Below are 18,120 nucleotides of genomic sequence, written 5' to 3'. Positions count from 1 at the left end.
TGCTTCTGTAAGCTCCGATCTTCAGCCCAGTCTCCTTTAGATGCAGCCAAAAATCACAAGAGAATCGAGAAGAATAGGTGAGACTTTCAGCCCAGTCTTTTCTCTCCCGCTGCCTCCCACAGTCATTACACACTGGTGGTCCTGAAGGGAGATTGATGATGGGTGTCTTCCATCACACACTGACTTTAATGGGGCCAGCGGCCACCATAGAGGGGCCAGTGGCTGGACGGCACCAGGACAGATACTAGTTGATGGTTTTTTTTGTCTGGGCCTGACTGGCGTTGCCTAGGCTGGCATTAGATTGTGGTGAATTTGGTTTTGTCGGAAACTGACTTTCTAAATGGCACCCTATTCCCTACTTGTGTTCGTCCTCTGACCATGGTGTTCTACGACCCTTGTAAAAGATAGCTGACAACATAGGCAAAGGGGTGCCATTTGGACAGCCTACTCTGTGATTCTGCAATTGCCAAGTTTCCCAGGGGTAAAGACGTGGTTGTATGTGCTAATTGGACTAGTATTTCACTAGTGTTCTCACTTCCATCACTGACAGGCATGCTCCTTATAAAATGATACAAGTGAGGAACAGACCCAACACCTGATTCTTTTCTGACATATCTGATGCTAGTCGTTATAGAAATGTCATGGGCAAAGGCAAGAAAAAACACTTAGATTTCTGACTGCTATGTTACACAGTACACTGCCAGATTGTTATGGGAATCTTGGAAAAGTTCCACCTCCTCGATGCTACAACACATATTTTTGGAATGTGGGGCTATTACTGATGAAAAGGATATTGTTGATGGCTTTATATTGCCATTGTTTTGCAGCATACTGTCTCTTTAAGAATATGTCCATGCCTACCCCAGGTTATAGTGGAATAGATCTTTTAAAATGCAGTTTGTTGGGAAACTTAAGATTAAAGTTTTTGTATAAAATAAAATGCTAGCCACTGTTGAGTTGGTGCAATAAATCATGGTGATGTGCTATATGTGCATTTTTCATTGTCAGTTTTGAAACCTCTGGATTCAGCCTACCGTGTAGCCTTGTGTCTTATTACTGTTGCAAACTTTCACACACATCATTGTCTTCTGTACAGTTTGGTTGGCATGGACTCCATGACTTCCAGAAGGGCCAGACGTTGGTTGATATTTGTATATAAGGTTGTCCTGCCAGAGAATTAAGTGAAACAACAGCAGTTTTCAGATGTGCTCACAGCTCTTTATTCAGAGTTTTGTAAAACTTTGCCCCCATTCATGGAATGTTTTGCCGAGTGACCTTCATTGAAAAACGCTAGTGCACCCTAGTTCAATTGTCTGATGAACTACAGTTGTACAGTCATTTGGGGTTTGCTCTTATGTGTTTCATTGTCTGTGCAGTTTATATTTGTTTATTGCTGTAAAACAGGGTTAACAATGAGAGACCCAGGCCTCAGTTTTATTCCCCTGTAGGAATAAAGGTTAAATAAATATCAAATATTTTCTTGTCCCTGACTGATGAGAAAAAATTGGGGTGAGAGAGAAAGGAAGAATTTGATGGCTGGGACCATGGTCAGTGAGGCATGTGTGTTTCAACGTTCAACCTTATGGAAGGATCAGTGACTTTGTATGTTAGTTTTAGGTAATGTTATGTTTTGTGATTGTGTTTGCATGCGTGCATGTGTGTGCGTGCGCGCGTGTGTGCATGGGTTAAAGATTTCAGCATGGTCTGTTGTTTTGATTACATGGATCCCCACCTCATTGGTGTGTGCATGTATCATGACAACATTGTGTGGGTAATTGGGTCGATTCATGTCTTTTCCCCTGGTGTCTGTCTGTGTACCCCACATTCTTTCCTAGAGGCAACCCCTCCAGTACCGGAGTTCTGAGGCAACTCCTTTCCATATATTGTAATGGTGTTCATAGCCACACATTAGAGCCATGTCAACCTGGTAGCTACTAAGGTGAGACGGGTGCACTCACAGACGGCACGCATTTACAAGCCTAGTGCCCCTAAGAGCGTGGTTTAACGCTGATGATAGTGTTACCGTGTGCGGGGGGCCGCCGGGGACGCTTGACTGGTAGGAGGCTGCCCACTGGACCCCTACACGGAGCAGTCCTTTGCTGATTTACTCCTAAAATGCAGGCCCGCGTGTCACAGCAGCCGTAACTATCGGTGGAGTAGTTCTGGTATTTGGGAGGCGCAGGCTGACAACGTGTGGCCTTCTGGCTGTAAGCCTGTCTGAAACCAAGGCGAAAGGCGACTTATGAGCTGCTGCTTTGTATCGGTGGTCATGGACTGTCTGGCGCTGCGGAGTCCAGGTGCTTCCCTCACCCAGAAGTGTCTAGATATCCATGACCTTTACATTGTTTGGATTGTGATGCGATTTATGTATTTAAACAAAGTATTTGAAGTGTGTGTGTTTCTGAAGATAATGTTTTCTACTGTTACAGCTGAAAATGGGCCTGCAAATTCAGAAGTCAGTGCACAGTCTCCTGATAGGATTGAACCTTGTGCAGTCTCTGGCTTGTTCTTTTACTGCCCCCCCCCCCCCCCGACTATATTTTAAACTCTCCCTCTTTCTCCCCTGGCTTTGTACACACAGCTACGTACATTATTTGTGCCTTTGCATAAACATGTAAGAGGAGCTGTTGAAACAGCTCTTAAGTTCTTGGCCTATGTCCAAAGGTATTGTTTGTTTGAATGCCAATCTTTTGTTTGCATTCATGTATGCATTTCTGTGGGCATTGACATTGTATAGCCCAGTAGAAGAGAGACTAAATCTGTTTAGTTTTTTCTCCTGATGTCGTTCAGGCCTGTGTTTTGTGTGTATTGGACTGTCTGATATGCTTTTATTAAATTCAGTAATTATTTACCCAAAGCACTCCCATTGTACTTAGCAGGTGTGATTTATATAAAACTCATTTCAAATTGAAATCAGTCATGTCAGAAAATTAAAGAGCTTAACAGAAGTGGGACTTCTGGAACAATTGTGTGTTAGGTCTACTGGTCCTGTTTCTTGTATGGTTCTTCCATTAAAGAACCCTGCCAGGTTCTGGTTGGAAACCAGAACATATTGTAAGGCCCTATAAAATCTGCGTTGTGGAAAGCGTAGTCAGTCACAGAATCCAGACATGGAAACAAAATTCAATATGCGAAAATAGGGTTATTTGTATCTCTCTGAAGAAAGTTAACTTTCTAAAGAAAGTTATTCTGATTTATTTGTATCAATACAGTGGGTATTAACCGGGTGTTATGAGATTACTGCTTAACAACATTACTCGTCTTGAGTGCGCAGTTGAATTAAAGGGTGAATACACTTTGATATAGACATCTTACATTGGTTGATGTGGTTAAGTATTGTCGTGGACCTAAAACAACTGTTGTTTTCATATAAAAAAATCGTGATTTTTAAAGCAACGACCTGCAAACACGTAATAATAATGCTGATCTGGGGCAAACATGAAGCAGATTGTATAGGGTCCTACTCATTGCACCTGAGTGACATGATGCAAATTCCACGCAGTTCATAGCTTCCAAAGTTTATTGTTTGGTCCTGAATAGTTGGCCTTGCTATGGGACCGGCCTTTTTACCGTGGCTTTCTATTTCCAGCCTATCCACATAGGAGAGGTATATGGACGGACAGCCGAACAGACAGACAAACAGGAAGACAGGCTTTTCTGGTGGGGTAATAAGCAGGTTCTGTAATAAGATGGTGCTGGCAGTTAGACTATGCCTTCCATCACATTTGCTCAACAGTCACTTCACTGTGATTCATTCTTTTCTCTCTGCGTTTTTTGGGCATGATGACAAGTCATGTTGCCAAGCACCTGTCACAGACCTTTCAAGTGCATAGAAGCCCTGTGGCAGTTCACGTTTTATCCCAACGCCGGAGCTCCCCAATAGAGGTGGACTACCGTAGAGCCAGGGGAAACATTGCTCCGCAGAATTCAAGATGGCTCTGCTTAGCACACTTGCACAACATTCCACTCTCCTCGGTCTCTCTCTGTCTCTGTCTCTCTTCCACAGTTTCTTTCACCTCACTGTCTACTAATATTCACTATCTTCTGCTTGTTTCCCCTTTGAAGTATACTTCCATAAGAGATACACGTCGTGTACAGGAGGAGTTATCCAGTACTTCCTGTACTGAGCAACCCCCCCCCCCCCCCCCCCAGCTCTTAGCTTTATGAGTCTTTAGGGGGAGCACCGGACTAAAATAATGCTAAATATACCCATGATCTCTGTTATTGTTACTGCATCCAAGTAGACTATGCCTGTTTCTGTTCCCCGTGCCGCTACAACATGTCGCTCCAGCCCACTCAAATTAAAACACATTTTAACAGCCATGCATGAATTCCTGCATTATGTGTCCGAAATATCACTCTATGTCCCGTGTTTGGTACTTATTAGCTGGTGCTGGATTGCTGCAACTGCGTACAATTTTGGGAGAATCAATGATCAGGAAGATGCGTCCTCCGAGACATGCCCCTCCCATCCCAAACTGCTTCTTTCAGTCTGCCCTATGATGGGCCCTGGTCGACAGTTCATTATGTGTACATGGTGTCTGTTTATATTGTGCACCAGTAACCATTATGTTGTGGTACCGATCAATATTCATTCACTGTTACCTTGTACTGCACAATGAGCCATGCGATGAATAGGCTTAAGTTGTCAGCGTGTACTTCATTTTGAGCTTTGAGTTGTGGGAGAACTGCTGAGGTTACAACACATACCTCCGTGTGCAGTTCAAGGAGCAGGATGTAGGGAAGTTCTCATGTTACAAGGAGCTTGGTCAGGCTTTTTTTTTTTTCGGGTAATAAAAACAACAGGTTCAACTGGATTAAGGTAGGTCCTATGTCTGAATGAATACAGAGGCACATGCCAGCATGCACGCGCACGCACACTCACACAGACACCACTAAAGACTCATCACCATGTTTATTCCATGAAGGTAAATCTGTTGAAGTATGATGTCATGGCTTGCGCTCCCTCCCCTCTACTTCAGTATCCTGCTGAGTGGTCAGCTCTTAACAGTGGGCCTTTATTTCACCCATAATCATAATGGGAAATAGGATAGGCTAAGCACAAGGTAACATAAGGTATTAAGTGGTTTTTTCCCCCAGTCCTACCGTGCCAAATGTTGAGTTTTTCTCAACAGGTACAGCATATCATATAAGCACAGGGCTTAGTCTGCAGTGGCCAAGGCATAAACACACCTTACAATAAACTTGGTAACAGTCCCAGTTAAGGAAATAGAAACAGATGCTTTGAACATCTGGGCTTTTCTTTTTCACACTCATCATCCTGTTTTAGAATGAGTCTAAACTGTTATATTCCACTTTTGTGTTAGGATTCTGTTATTTTACTGTTACTGCTCTACTCACTTTCTCTCTTCTCTTTCTCTCTTTGAACTTTTTGAGATATCTTAACATGGTGCTGAGAGGATGCTGGTCTGCTGATGTACAATATCTATAGACTCTCATCATTTGCCATGTTTACTCGTTTACATTTTGAGTATTTATATATATGTTATAAATGTACATTCCAGCTCTTGACACGATGCAGGATTTTTAAAGTACTGCAACGTAACAGGAGAAGTATGATGTCTCTGCTATAGAAACTGGGCCCCTTTTTGTGAGATTGCCTGTGTTGTTATGTGGTCGATTTATTATCAAAATACCTGTAGGACGGTGTCTGATAGCATCAATGCTGGTTAGACTGATACTGTATATTGGCGCCAACATTGGTAAGGTATGCTGCCAAAATGTTCAAGGGTTCTCCCTAATATCTTTTGACAGTTAAGATTAGGCATTCTTTCTGACTGGTTAGGTTTGGGGCAAAGTTCTGGGATAAGAAATAAGAAGAATTTCAACGATTCTCAGAGTAGAGGGGGCGGCATGATCGCAGGACGCTCCGACAGTTCATTGCTGTGTTGTCTGTATTTTTTTAGGTTGTGAGTATTACCCAGCCAACAACCCTGATCGAGCTTGCTAGCACCCAACCTACCACAAGGAGTCGCTACAGGGTGATGAGCCAAAATGACCCTGTCCATCCATCTGACCAACCCCCAAAGTATTGAGACAATTTGCATCGCCCTGTTTGACTCCCAGACACTGTTGGGGTTCTACTAGTCTAGTTGAGTCTGAGAGTCAGGCAGTGGGGACTGGGGTCCTACTGGTCTAGTTGAGTCTGAGAGTCAGGCAGTGGGGACTGGGGTCCTACTGGTCTAGTTGAGTCTGAGAGTCAGGCAGCGGGTACAGGGGTTCTACTAGTCTAGTTGCAAAATTATTCTGTGGTTCATGCTTCTAAGTCAAGCCTACAGGATGGTAGCACTCACCATTTAAGTGTGACATTTGGACTGAAAATTACAGCTTTGTTTCTAGTTCTATGGTTTCAATGGCCATAGGATTGCAAGTTGTTGAAATGTTTTGTTGGCCGAGTATGTATTTCTTTAGGTAGTGTATTAAACACTTAGTTTATGATTTTTGATTTGTTTAATTGACTTTCCTAGTAAAGCTGTCAAGACAAATCCTGCAGTTTTTGGAGAAATTAATACATTTTGCAATTGTCCTGGCATGTCACTTAACCTTTTTTTCTCAGGGGACTTGTAACCACAGCTAAATCCAGATTTTGACAGATGTAAAAGCTCAGACTTACTTTGCTGTGTCAATAAATGATGTAACTGAATGGATAAGGATTGTGTCTGTCTGTTTCTGTGTGTGTTACTGTGTTTGTCTCTGTTGGTCTGTGTGTTTCTTTGTGTTTCTTTGTGTGTCTCTGTATTTCTTGGTGTGTGTGTGTGTCTGTGTTAGTCTCAATTTCATCATCTGCCCAATTCCACCTAATTTCAGTATGATGAATCTCATGCATTATTATTGAAGTTTTTAGAACAAATGCATGCTGCAAGTCTGTTACTTTGTTTCACTTTTCTTTTAGCTTTTAATTCAAACAATCTGTTGTATGCTCTCATTCACGTTCATTTGTGGTGTCTCAGCCCTGGATGTGGGCGGTTCTTAGATAGTTAATGATTCAGTCGGAGTCACGCTGATGTTGCTTTTGGCTCGTTAAGAGTTACCATATGGCTTAATATGCTTATGAAATAATAAACCAGTGTGTTTAGAATTGTGCTGACTCGCGTCTGGAAGAAGTTGGGATTTGTATCTGGCCATGAATGTGTCTCAACTTGTCTTGAGGGGTTAGCATGTAACAACCTCTAATAAGCATGCTAGTAAATTGGCATCTGATTTGCTGTGTAGTACTGCTACACTGTATAATATATAAAATTACATACTGAACTACTTTGACTTTTCAGTTGTTGTCCTCAGTAGAGTCATTATCTTGTTTGTAAGGTTTAGGAGTATCTGTTCCCTTGATTTTAATATGGAAAGTGGCTGTTGACGAGGCTCATCAAATAGTACTACTAATTAGGTAACGCAACACAAAGATGTTATACTTCCCTGTAACTGTAATAAGAAGTATAGATGTGCTAGTATTATTGACATATTACAACCAAATTTCCAAAAAAGTTGGGAACACTGCAAATAAAAATAGAATGCAATGATGTGCAAATCATTTATCCCTGTATTTAATTGAAAATAGTACAAAGACAACATATCAAATGTTGAAACTGAGATGTTATTCTTTTTGGAAATATATTAAACCATTTTGAATTTGATGCCAGCAACACATTTCAAAAAAGTTGGGCCTTCATAGATGTGCAAGTGACCCATCCCATGTGCACTAATGCACCCCTGTACCATTGCATATGCTGGCTTTTGAACTGTACGCTGATAAAAAGCTGGATGGTCCCTCTCCTTTTCAGCCCGGAAGATGCGGCGTCCATGATTCCCAAAAATAATTGTCAGACCACAGGACAGTTTTCCACTTTGCTGTAGTCCATCTTAAATGAGCTTTTTAATGTAGTGCCACCTTAGGTCCTGAAGATATTGGTTTTTGGCCTTGTCTCTTGTGTACAGAGATTTCTCCGGATTCTTTGAATCTTTTAATGATTGTATGTACCATAGATGGTGAGATCCCCAAACTTTACCAAACTTTGTAATTTTATTTTGAGAAACGTTCTTAAATTGTTGCGCTATTTGCCTGCACACTCTTTCACAGAGTGGTGAACCCCTCCCCATCTTTACTTCCAAAAGATTAATCCTGTTTGGGTTTCTCTTTTTATACCCAATCAAGTAACTGACCTGTTGCCAATTAACCTAATTAGTTGTGAGATGTTCCACCTGTTGTTTTTTTTTTTTGCATTACACAACTTTTCTAGTATTTTGTTGCCCCTGTCCCAGCTTTTTTGAAACCTGTTGCTGGTGTCACATTCAAAGTGGGCATATATGTTTCAAGAAACAATCACATTTCTCAGTTTCAACATTTGATATGTGTTCTTTGTACTATTTTCTGTTGAATATAAGTTTTAACTGATTTGCACATCATTGCATTCTGTTTATCTTTACATTTTACACAGCATCCCAATGTTTTTGGAAAAGGGGTTGTATAAACTGTTTACAATATTGCTTAGTATCAAAATAATCCTGGCTGCCTGCCCATTATATTAATACAATACTTTGCTGTCCTACTTGTTTCTTCTTCTCTGCAATAAGAAATTAACAATGTGGGGATTAGTGAAAGTTATTGTGGTCAACTGACTCATTTTCCATATGATCTCCAAATGTCTGTCTTTCTTTCTCTCTCTCTCTGTCTCTCTCTCTGTCTCTCTCTCTGTCTCTCTCTCTGTCTCTCTCTCTGTCTCTGTCTCGCTCACTCGCTCACTCGCTCACTCGCTCTCTCTCGATCACTCGCTCTCTGTATCTCATACACGCGCACACACACACACACACACACACACACTCGCTGGCTTTCTTTATTTCTCGCTATTCCAAGCCCAAGGTTGAGAGGACTGGCGCCTCAGTTTAGGGGGTTGGAATACCTCAGACGATTTTCAGGCTAAAGTATTCAACTGGTAGCTAATGCATTTTGTTACATCCATGTCTACTTGTCATTGCTAAATCATACAATCCTGCCTTCATCCTGTGGGTTCTGAGTAGTTTGTCTTGCTACTCTACGTAGGAGTTGTGTGTCAAGTGTAGGAAGCTCCCTGCTGCTTTCCCTTCCCTGATAATAACCAAGGATTTAAAATGAGGTGATTCTGGCTCACTTCCGACTCGGTTATACGCCACTAAAAAAGCTAACGCTCTGAGCCAATGCAAATAAACAGGACGTCGCTATGTGAACCTAGCCTCAAGATTCTAGTTGTAGTTAGGATATTTTCTGCGGCTGTAAGCTGTCTAGGCCGGCTATGTAACGTAGTAGCCTCAGGATGCTTGCCTTGGCTTGGCTGCTTTGGCCACAGGCTATTCATGACCATTCGCTATGTCAACATAGCCTCAGGGAGCTATCTCAGTACACTGTGATATCTTTGGGTCACTGAATAAATGTAAACATCTAACCATGAGTGACGGTTTGGTGTAGATGGTGTTCCCACACATAGAATCATGGGTATGAGTACTCGTGCACTCAGATTGATGACAACTTCCTCAGATATAGCATGTACACACACACAATTGTTCTTCTAAAATTCTGGGCACCTAAAAAACTCCACTGCGTAACCCTATTCCTTAATTCCTAAATCTAACCACTGTACTAACACTAACTCCAAATGTAAGTTTTACCCTAAACCTGAAATAGCCTTTTTCCTTATGGGGACCTTCTGGCCACCACATGTACAGTAAAATGTAAATAGTAAATCTATAGAAGATCCAGGATCACACCCACATACACTGGGTCCCAGGAGACTGTGTAAGCTGCCCTTGGCTGGCCTGGCCTGGCCTGCTTGTTTAAGAAGTGGTTTATGGTCTATCACAGCTGGACCCTCTTCTCATCACATTCCTTCACACTGGGTACATAGCTAGTACTCCATTCACACCCGACCCACATTTACGAATGCACATGTAAACACACACACACAGTGTGTAGTCACACAGTGGATGTCTTTCTATAAGTAGAGCTTTGTGCTTTCTTACACGCTTACTGCAACTGCATGTAAATCCCTGGCAGAGCTTATCTGCACCCTACAGGAAGTGACTTTAATTATGTATCGTTATGGATCTGTAAGATGGAATGCTGATGTGTTGTTAATGTGCTACTGAGCCCTTCATCCCAGCATCCTCTTCCCATCCGGGGTCGCGGTATGATTCCTGCCTCTGTGTGGTAAAGCCTGAGACCAGATGGTTAGCTTGGTATGCGTCTGTCTGTTCTGCATCGTGGGGATGTGCCGAGTTGTATTTGTGAAGACACACAACTTGGAATTACTGGATGTACTAATCCCCTACATACAAAGTGGGGATCCAAGTATGTAACTATGGGAAGAAATGTGTATGTGTTTGTTTGACTGTGTGTGTGTGTGTGTTCCGTTCTACATCTCTAAGCATACGTGTGTGGCTGTAGCAGGGGGATTTTTACTATGGCTCTATCTTCTCTGAGTAGCAACGACTTGAGTAAATCTGCAGTACTGTGTCTTGGCACTGTGCTAACAGGCCTTTGGTTTGGAGAGGCTTCATGTAAATTGCCTGTAGGATTTGGAGTGGCACGTCATGCGCTGGGCCGTATTAACACAGGAGTCGTTTCCCAAATGGCACCCTATTCCTTATGGGTCCAGGTCAAATGTAGCGTGCAGTGAGGGAGGTATGAGGCCATTTGGACCCATGTGATGGTGATCCTCACTGATCATGTCAGACTAGAGCCCCGGCTGGCCCATAACACAGGGCTGGAGAGATTTAGAGGAAACCTCAGAGTTATGGCTGACCTCACTGACTCTTAAGCACCCCCCCCCCTTTCCAAACCCCTCAGTTTTTCTCAATCACTCCCTCTCCCCTTGGGTCGTTCACTCCCTCCTCCCTTTCTACCTCTCCCTCCTCATCTTTCTTGGGTTCAGCAAGGTTAATTTCAATTTCTTCTCCAAAAATCCTCTTAACTCTCCCAGACACGATGCATTTGGCCCCCTATTTTCTCTCCAATGTCATAGCAGATTTGGTTCAACATGTTGTTACTGTGATCAGATAAAGGCATTTATAATGGAAGGACAGTGGACTGTGTATAGCACACTCCACACCGGGGAATAAAGCTTCATAGGATAAGATCTATCACTAACACTGTTTGTTGTCCGGTTCCCTTCAGGAGGTATTCAGAACATGCATTCTTAACTATACAGTAATGTCAAGGATTCTGCATAAGGTCAGAGGTCGGGAGAGATATAGTCACCTTCAAAATAAATTTAGCCAACAATGCTGAAACAACTTTATAGGGCTGCTTTGCTTCCAGTATTTGGCTGCTTTAGTCCCAGGGGCCCTTGTTAAGGTCAGTGGCATCTTAAACTCAAAAGTTTTTATGCAAAAAACCTGGATCCTCAGACACATGGCTGAAACTTCTCAATTTCTCAAGGACCTGGAAATATTTTGTATGGAAGACTGATCAAAGATTCATTCCAGCGTGTTGTTCAGTCTTGATAGAAAATCCCTGCTACTGTTATCCTGGCATTGAGAGGATGCACAAGGAATTATAGGCTGCTAGTTCACTGTGTTTGTGTGTGGGTGTGTACTGTACAGTACCACTCAATAGTTTGGACACACCTACTCATTCAAGGGTACTTCATTTTAATACTGTCCGCATTGTAGAATAATAGTTCAAAGCTATGAAATAACACATGGAGTCAAAAAGGGTTAAACAGATCTAAATCCATTTCATATTGTAGATACTTCACAGTAGTTTACCTTAACCTTGATGGCAGCTTTGCACTCACATTGCATTCGAACCACTACAATGACAAGAAACCTGTCGATCTTGTCTCTCATACACCTCTGTTTCCCGTGTGTTTGTGTGTGTGTGTGTGTGTGTGTGCGTTAAGCAATCATGACATCATTTTGTGAATCAGTTCTTTGTGTCTCATGCAGGCAGCACTCCACTGGTCCCAGCCCTCAAGGCTCACTGTGCTGAACATTATGTGGAAATGAAGCTGCACTCCTTATTCTCCTGCCAAATGTATGACCACATTAGAGACGGACCCAAAAAAATATTGTTGCCATATCTGTTAGGTGTAATACCAAAATGCGCAATCACAGCCTGCTGCTGTGAGAAAAGCCCAGACAGACAGTGAGAGGGAGAGAGACAGACAGACAGACAGAGGGAGAGAGACAGACGGACAGACAGAGGGAGAGAGACAGACGGACAGACAGAGGGAGAGAGACAGACGGACAGACAGAGGGAGAGAGACAGACGGACAGACAGAGGGAGAGAGACAGACGGACAGACAGAGGGAGAGAGACAGACAGAGGTGGGAGGGGTGGGGAGAGAGCGGGAGAGAGAGGCAGAGGGAAAGAACGCAGCCCCCTCACTCAGTTGAGGATGTGACCAGCCTATGCATCACACTATATTGAGACAGAGTGACCCAGAGACCACAGAGGTGGAAGAATACTCCTGTGTTACACGTGCACTGAGCGATCTGACTGAGTGGAAACAACTGGCGAGAACCTTCACTGCACAGCCTGGAATACTGATCATAGTAAAGCTCCTAACTTTACCATGCTAATATAAATAAAAAAGTTGACCATTCCCAATTGATTTTTCTATGCATGGCTTGTGGTGTCTTGATTTTACCATGTGTAAGTTCCAATGCCTTTTCCAGGACGTATCGAGGAAGCATTGAGGTGATGGATTATTTTGTTGTGTACACTTGCAGAAATTGATAGCTTGAGATGGTATCTTCAAAGGTAGTGTGCGCCACCTGTCCAATCAAGTGTGCAAGTGTGAAAACAATTGTTGGACCTGTATCGAGTTATTGTGCAGTCCGCACAGATATCGCTTCATTTTGTCTTGATTGGCGGTGCTATCCTCTATTTTCACGCGATTGACACCCACAATCCTGCTTGAAACACCTCGAACATGCTAGCGGTTCATTCAAATGTGATGGAAATGATTATGCAAGTTTTCATAGTGTTTTATTCTCTCTCTCGTAATGTAAGCCCTAAAACCACCCTTTAACATCCATTTATATAGCAGCTTTATTAGACCGTGTGTATAGACTGTAACTAGCACATCCATAGACTGTAATCCTTATCATTTCCCAGTCTGAATGAAAAACGTGTCTGTGCAAGCTTATGGATACACAATGAATGAATGTTTTGATCTTTTTGTACATAAAGGCATCAACACCTTGTTTTGTCCCTGCTTCTTCCCATGCCAATTCCCATGGCAATGCTGTTAGCTGACAGAGCAGCCATTGTCTGTCTGACGTTCCAGGTGTTTGAAGACCCTGAACATGTTAATCAATTACCTCTGACTGCTCTGTGCTGCATGGTTTGGTGTGGCTTGGGAAGTCCCACTTGAGTGTCCCACTTCAATGAAGTCCTCTGCTTTTACTGAAACAGGATTACGGTTAGATGACCAGTACCTTTGTAAAATGTACATAAACATTTTTGGTTTCTAAATGTCTATATTCTAATTATATTTTATAAGTTATTTTATGACTTTCCCTGAGGAGAGGTTTAAAAACCAGTGATCTAGACTCATTTTACTCCTAAAACAAGGAACCTGTCGATCTTGTCTCTCGGACACCTCTGTTTCCCCTCTATCTCCTGTCTGCGGTTAAGCAATCGTGACATCATTTTGTGAATCAGTTCTTTGTGTCTCAGGCAGGAAGCACACCATTGCCCCCCCCTTATAGGCTGTATGCAGAAGACTTTGTGTGGTCCCGCAATGCAAACAGCCCCTATGAGTACACAGAAACTGATAATGAGGTGAAATGACTGGGCCGTTGTCTGCTGAGATGTTGTTAGAGCGTGCTGATCTGCGTGAGCCTCCTTATGGACAGATGAAGATAATCTTGCCCTGTGGTGACGCGGGTGGCCAGTGGTGACGATGGCGGTTGTGATGGCAGAAGAATGGGCTGTCTGACTGACACAGTGGGTCACAGTCAACACATGGAATCAGAGGTTTCAGGTTTTTCTTCTCTTGAGGAGACCGTCTTTCTCTTGACATACTTTGTCACGGGAGTCATTGTTCAGCCTAATTACTAGATTGAATATGGGGGTGGATGGCTTTGTAAAGGTTTTTCATGGCCCAGGAAAGGTAAAGCTCTCTGTCATCTTAGTTAACTGCTTACACCTCAGAGGTTTACTGGCAGGGTAACAATGACGGTATTGAAAAACATTGAGGAGTTCCTCATTGGTATGTTTCAACTTGAGAACAGAGACTGTGATTAGTTGTCTAGACTGGGGGTCAAATACAGAAACCGGCTGGACATTGGCCCGTTTCTCCTCTGAAGAATCATATTAACTTTGAAGAATGGGAGCCCATTCATTGTGTTGAATTCTTCCTTATTGTATATCCTTTAACACACCCTCGGTCTCATCCCTTTATTGTGCACAACTTAAGGGAACGTTACTTAAGTAATAGTGTGCCATTCAGGACACGCGGACAAGGATAGATTAACCTTGGGGTTTTGGGGTGCTATCCTGTAGTTGTATTGTGGAGTCCTTGTTAGTAAGTGCTGGTGGGCTTTTAAGATGATCCATCGTCATCACTGTCACGCTGATGGTATGCTTATTGTGGTTCACTATTCCTAGCCCTTAGCGCCAATGCACATGTACTGCTGCAGCATTTGGTTTTGAATCCAGCGTGCTGCTCTCTCATCAATAAAGTATGAAAATGCCTTTGAAATATGTAAGAATATACAGCTCCGGAAATAATTAAGAGACCACTGCACCTTTTTCTTTGCTTTCCAAAAAAGTGGAAAAGGAAGGTTTTGAGTGAGGAACACAAAGGTTAAAATTAAGAGGCCACTGCGAATTTAACACTTCTGCTCCTCACTCAAAACTTTCCTTTTTCGCCTTTTTTGAAAGGAAAGAAAAAGGTGCAGTGGTCTCTCAATTCTTCCCGGAGCTGTAGATAGACCATTTGAAAGTCAAGCATGTCCAACTAGGGTTCTTTCACTGGTACTTGTGAAGAAGTACCCATAAAATCAAACACATTTTAGTTCATGTCAGCCTTTCCACAGTGCTTCTGCTCTGTTGTTTTGTATTAAAGGGATGGTTTGTCTCTTGTTTGAGTGTTCAGTCAGTGTTTATACTTTTGTACATCTGACTCAGCGTGTGTGCTTGATCTCTGCTCAGCTGATGTGTCCAGCTGTTAATGCCTGGAGAGCAGGTCAGATTGGGCCATTACGGAGGAGAAGGGGGGTGTTGGAAGAGCTGGACAGAGCCGAGAGTTCCATCTCCATCTGTGTCTCGGACTCATACAGTATCTGTATCTCCTAGCGGCACAGGGAAAGAGTGATACACCACATAAGGAATGGGGTTCCACTTGGGAGGTTGCCCTAATCCCAGAGGGTTATTGAGGGAGCATGATAATGAATAGGTAGATAATTGACTGTCTGGTCTGACGGTGTCCCTGTCTCTGTCTCAGTTGATACCCCTTTCTGACCTGTAACCCTCCTGAGCAAGATGGAGGGCCTAGTCTGCTTTCCTGTAATCTGGCTGGGCTGGACAATTCTTCAGGGTCATGGAGTTCTACGGGGTCATGGGGCTATACGGGGTCATGGGGCTATACGGGGTCATGGGGCTATACAGGGTCATGGGGCTATACGGGGTCATGGGGCTATACGGGGTCATGGGGCTATACGGGGTCATGGGGCTATACGGGGTCACGGGGCTATACAGGGTCACGGGGCGATACGGGTTCACGGGGCTATACAGGGTCATGGAGTTCTACTGGGTCATGGGGCTATACAGGGTCATGGAGTTCTACTGGGTCATGGGGCTATACAGGGTCATGGAGCTATACAGGGTCATGGAGCTATACAGGGTCATGGGGCTATACAGGGTCATGGGGCTATACAGGGTCATGGGGCTATACAGGGTCATGGAGCTATACAGGGTCATGGAGCTATACAGGGTCATGGAGCTATACAGGGTCATGGGGCTATACAGGGTCATGGAGTTCTACTGGATCATGGGGCGATACAGGGTCTACTGGACTGTGGTCAAAAGTATTGCAACGCATTGGAGACTGTGCCATTCAGGGCTCAAGCTAAGCTTTTGATCCATTTTGGGGTTTATTGATCTCAAATCCCTGTAACTTGGCTGCATGTCTGATTTCACTGAGGGAGATGATGTGTAAGTTGTTCATGTCTCAATTTGGAACTAGACCATGTCAGACATTTTGTCTGATATTTGCTGTTTCTTATAGTGGGTTTGTGGGCTGAAACAACTTTCAGATTATATACAGTACTAAATTCTTTCCATCCGTGATTTCTTCTGCTGGATTTTGGTGTAATTGTACCACTTTTCGTCATTAGGACTTGTACCGCTCTATGAAAATCAACATTAACTTAATATACAGTGGGGAGAACAAGTATTTGATACACAGCCGATTTTGCAGGTTTTACCACTTACAAAGCATGTAGAAGTCTGTAGTTTGTCATAGGTACTCTTCAACTGTGAGTGACGGAATCTAAAACAAAAATCCAGAAAATCACATTGTATGATTTTTAAGTAATTAATTAGCATTTTATTGCATGACATAATAATTTGATACATCAGAAAAGTAGAACTTAATATTTGCCACAGAAACCTTTGTTTGCAATTACAGAGATCATACATTTCCTGTAGTTCTTGACCAGGTTTGCACACACTGCAGCAGGGATTTTGTTTCGGGTAGTTGTCATGCTGGAAGACCCAGCCACGACCCATTTTCAATGCTCTTACTGAGGGAAGGAGGTTGTTGGCCAAGATCTCGCGATACATGGCCCATCCATCCTCCCCTCAATACGGTGCAGTCGTCCTGTCCCCTTTGCAGAAAAGCCTCCCCAAAGAATGATGCTTCCACCTCCATGCTTCACGGTTGGGATGGTGTTCTTGGGGTCATCCTTCCTCTTCCTCCAAACATGGCGAGTGGAGTTTAGACCAAAAAGCTCTATTTTTGTCTCATCAGACCACATGACCTTCTCCCATTCCTCCTCTGGATAATCCAGATGGTCATTGGCCTGGACATGCCCTGGCTTGAGCAGGGGGACCTTGCGTGCGCTGCAGGATTTTAATCCATGACGGCGTAGTGTGTTACTAATGGTTTTCTTTGAGACTGTGGTCTCAGCTCTCTTCAGGTCATTGACCAGGTCATGCCGTGTAGTTCTGGGCTTATCCCTCACCTTTCTCATGATCATTGATGCCCCACAGGTGAGATCTTGCATGGAGCCCCAGACCGAGGGAGATTGACCGTCATCATGAACTTCTTCCATTTTCTAATAATTGCGCCAACAGTTGTTGCCTTCTCACCATGCCTGTTATCCTGTAGCCCATCCCAGCCTTGAGCAGGTCTACAATTTTATCCCTGATGTCCTTACACAGCTCTCTGGTCTTGTGGATATGTTGGAGTCTGTTTGATTGAGGGTGTGGACAGGTGTCTTTTATACAGGTAACAAGTTCTAACAGGTGCAGTTAATACAGGTAATGAGTGGAGAACAGGAGGGCTTCTTAAAGAAAAACTAACAGGTCTGTGAGAGCCGGAATTCTTACTGGTTGGTAGGTGATCAAATACTTATGTCATGCAATCAAATGCTAATTAATTATTAAAAAATCATACAATGTGATTGTACTCACAGTTGAAGTGTACCTATGATAGAAAATTACAGGCCTCTACATGCTTTGTAAGTGGGAAAACCTGCAAAATCAGCAGTGTATCAAATACTTGTTCTCCCCACTGTAAATACACATTTTATCATGTATAATCTTTTGTCTAACAACTGCCATCTTTTTTTCTGGTGGTGTCAGCCCTACAGTGGGCATTCTTGTCTAATGTCCTTGTAATTACCACAAAGGGAAGGAAAATTCCAAACTATTACTCCCCTTAAAGCTTTCTGCCTAGTTGAGTTACCACTCAGTTACACTTTCACAAATATGGGCATGAAGGCATCTAATCATGGACTCTGTTCTGTATTGTGGAGGGGAGAACTTCTGGGAAGGCCAGCTCCTGTGTGTGTGTTTGTGAGAGAGACAGAGTGAGGCATATATAGTACTTGACCTTCACTTTATCCCAAAGCTTGAAAACCCACACTCCTCATCAGATTAATGTTCAATCCAAAACAT

General features: G+C 43.1%; 1 protein-coding gene across 6 annotated transcripts in view; it reads left to right on the top strand.

Annotated features, from left to right (window-relative positions):
* Nucleotides 1-18,120, top strand: part of LOC105019433 (partitioning defective 3 homolog) — a 333,861-nt gene that overhangs the window by 14,131 nt on the left and 301,610 nt on the right. The window lies entirely within an intron of this gene.

The sequence above is a fragment of the Esox lucius genome, chromosome 21 (genome assembly GCF_011004845.1).
Source record: "Esox lucius isolate fEsoLuc1 chromosome 21, fEsoLuc1.pri, whole genome shotgun sequence".
NCBI classification, from domain to species: domain Eukaryota; kingdom Metazoa; phylum Chordata; class Actinopteri; order Esociformes; family Esocidae; genus Esox; species Esox lucius.
This window is presented reverse-complemented; position numbering and strand designations above follow the sequence as displayed.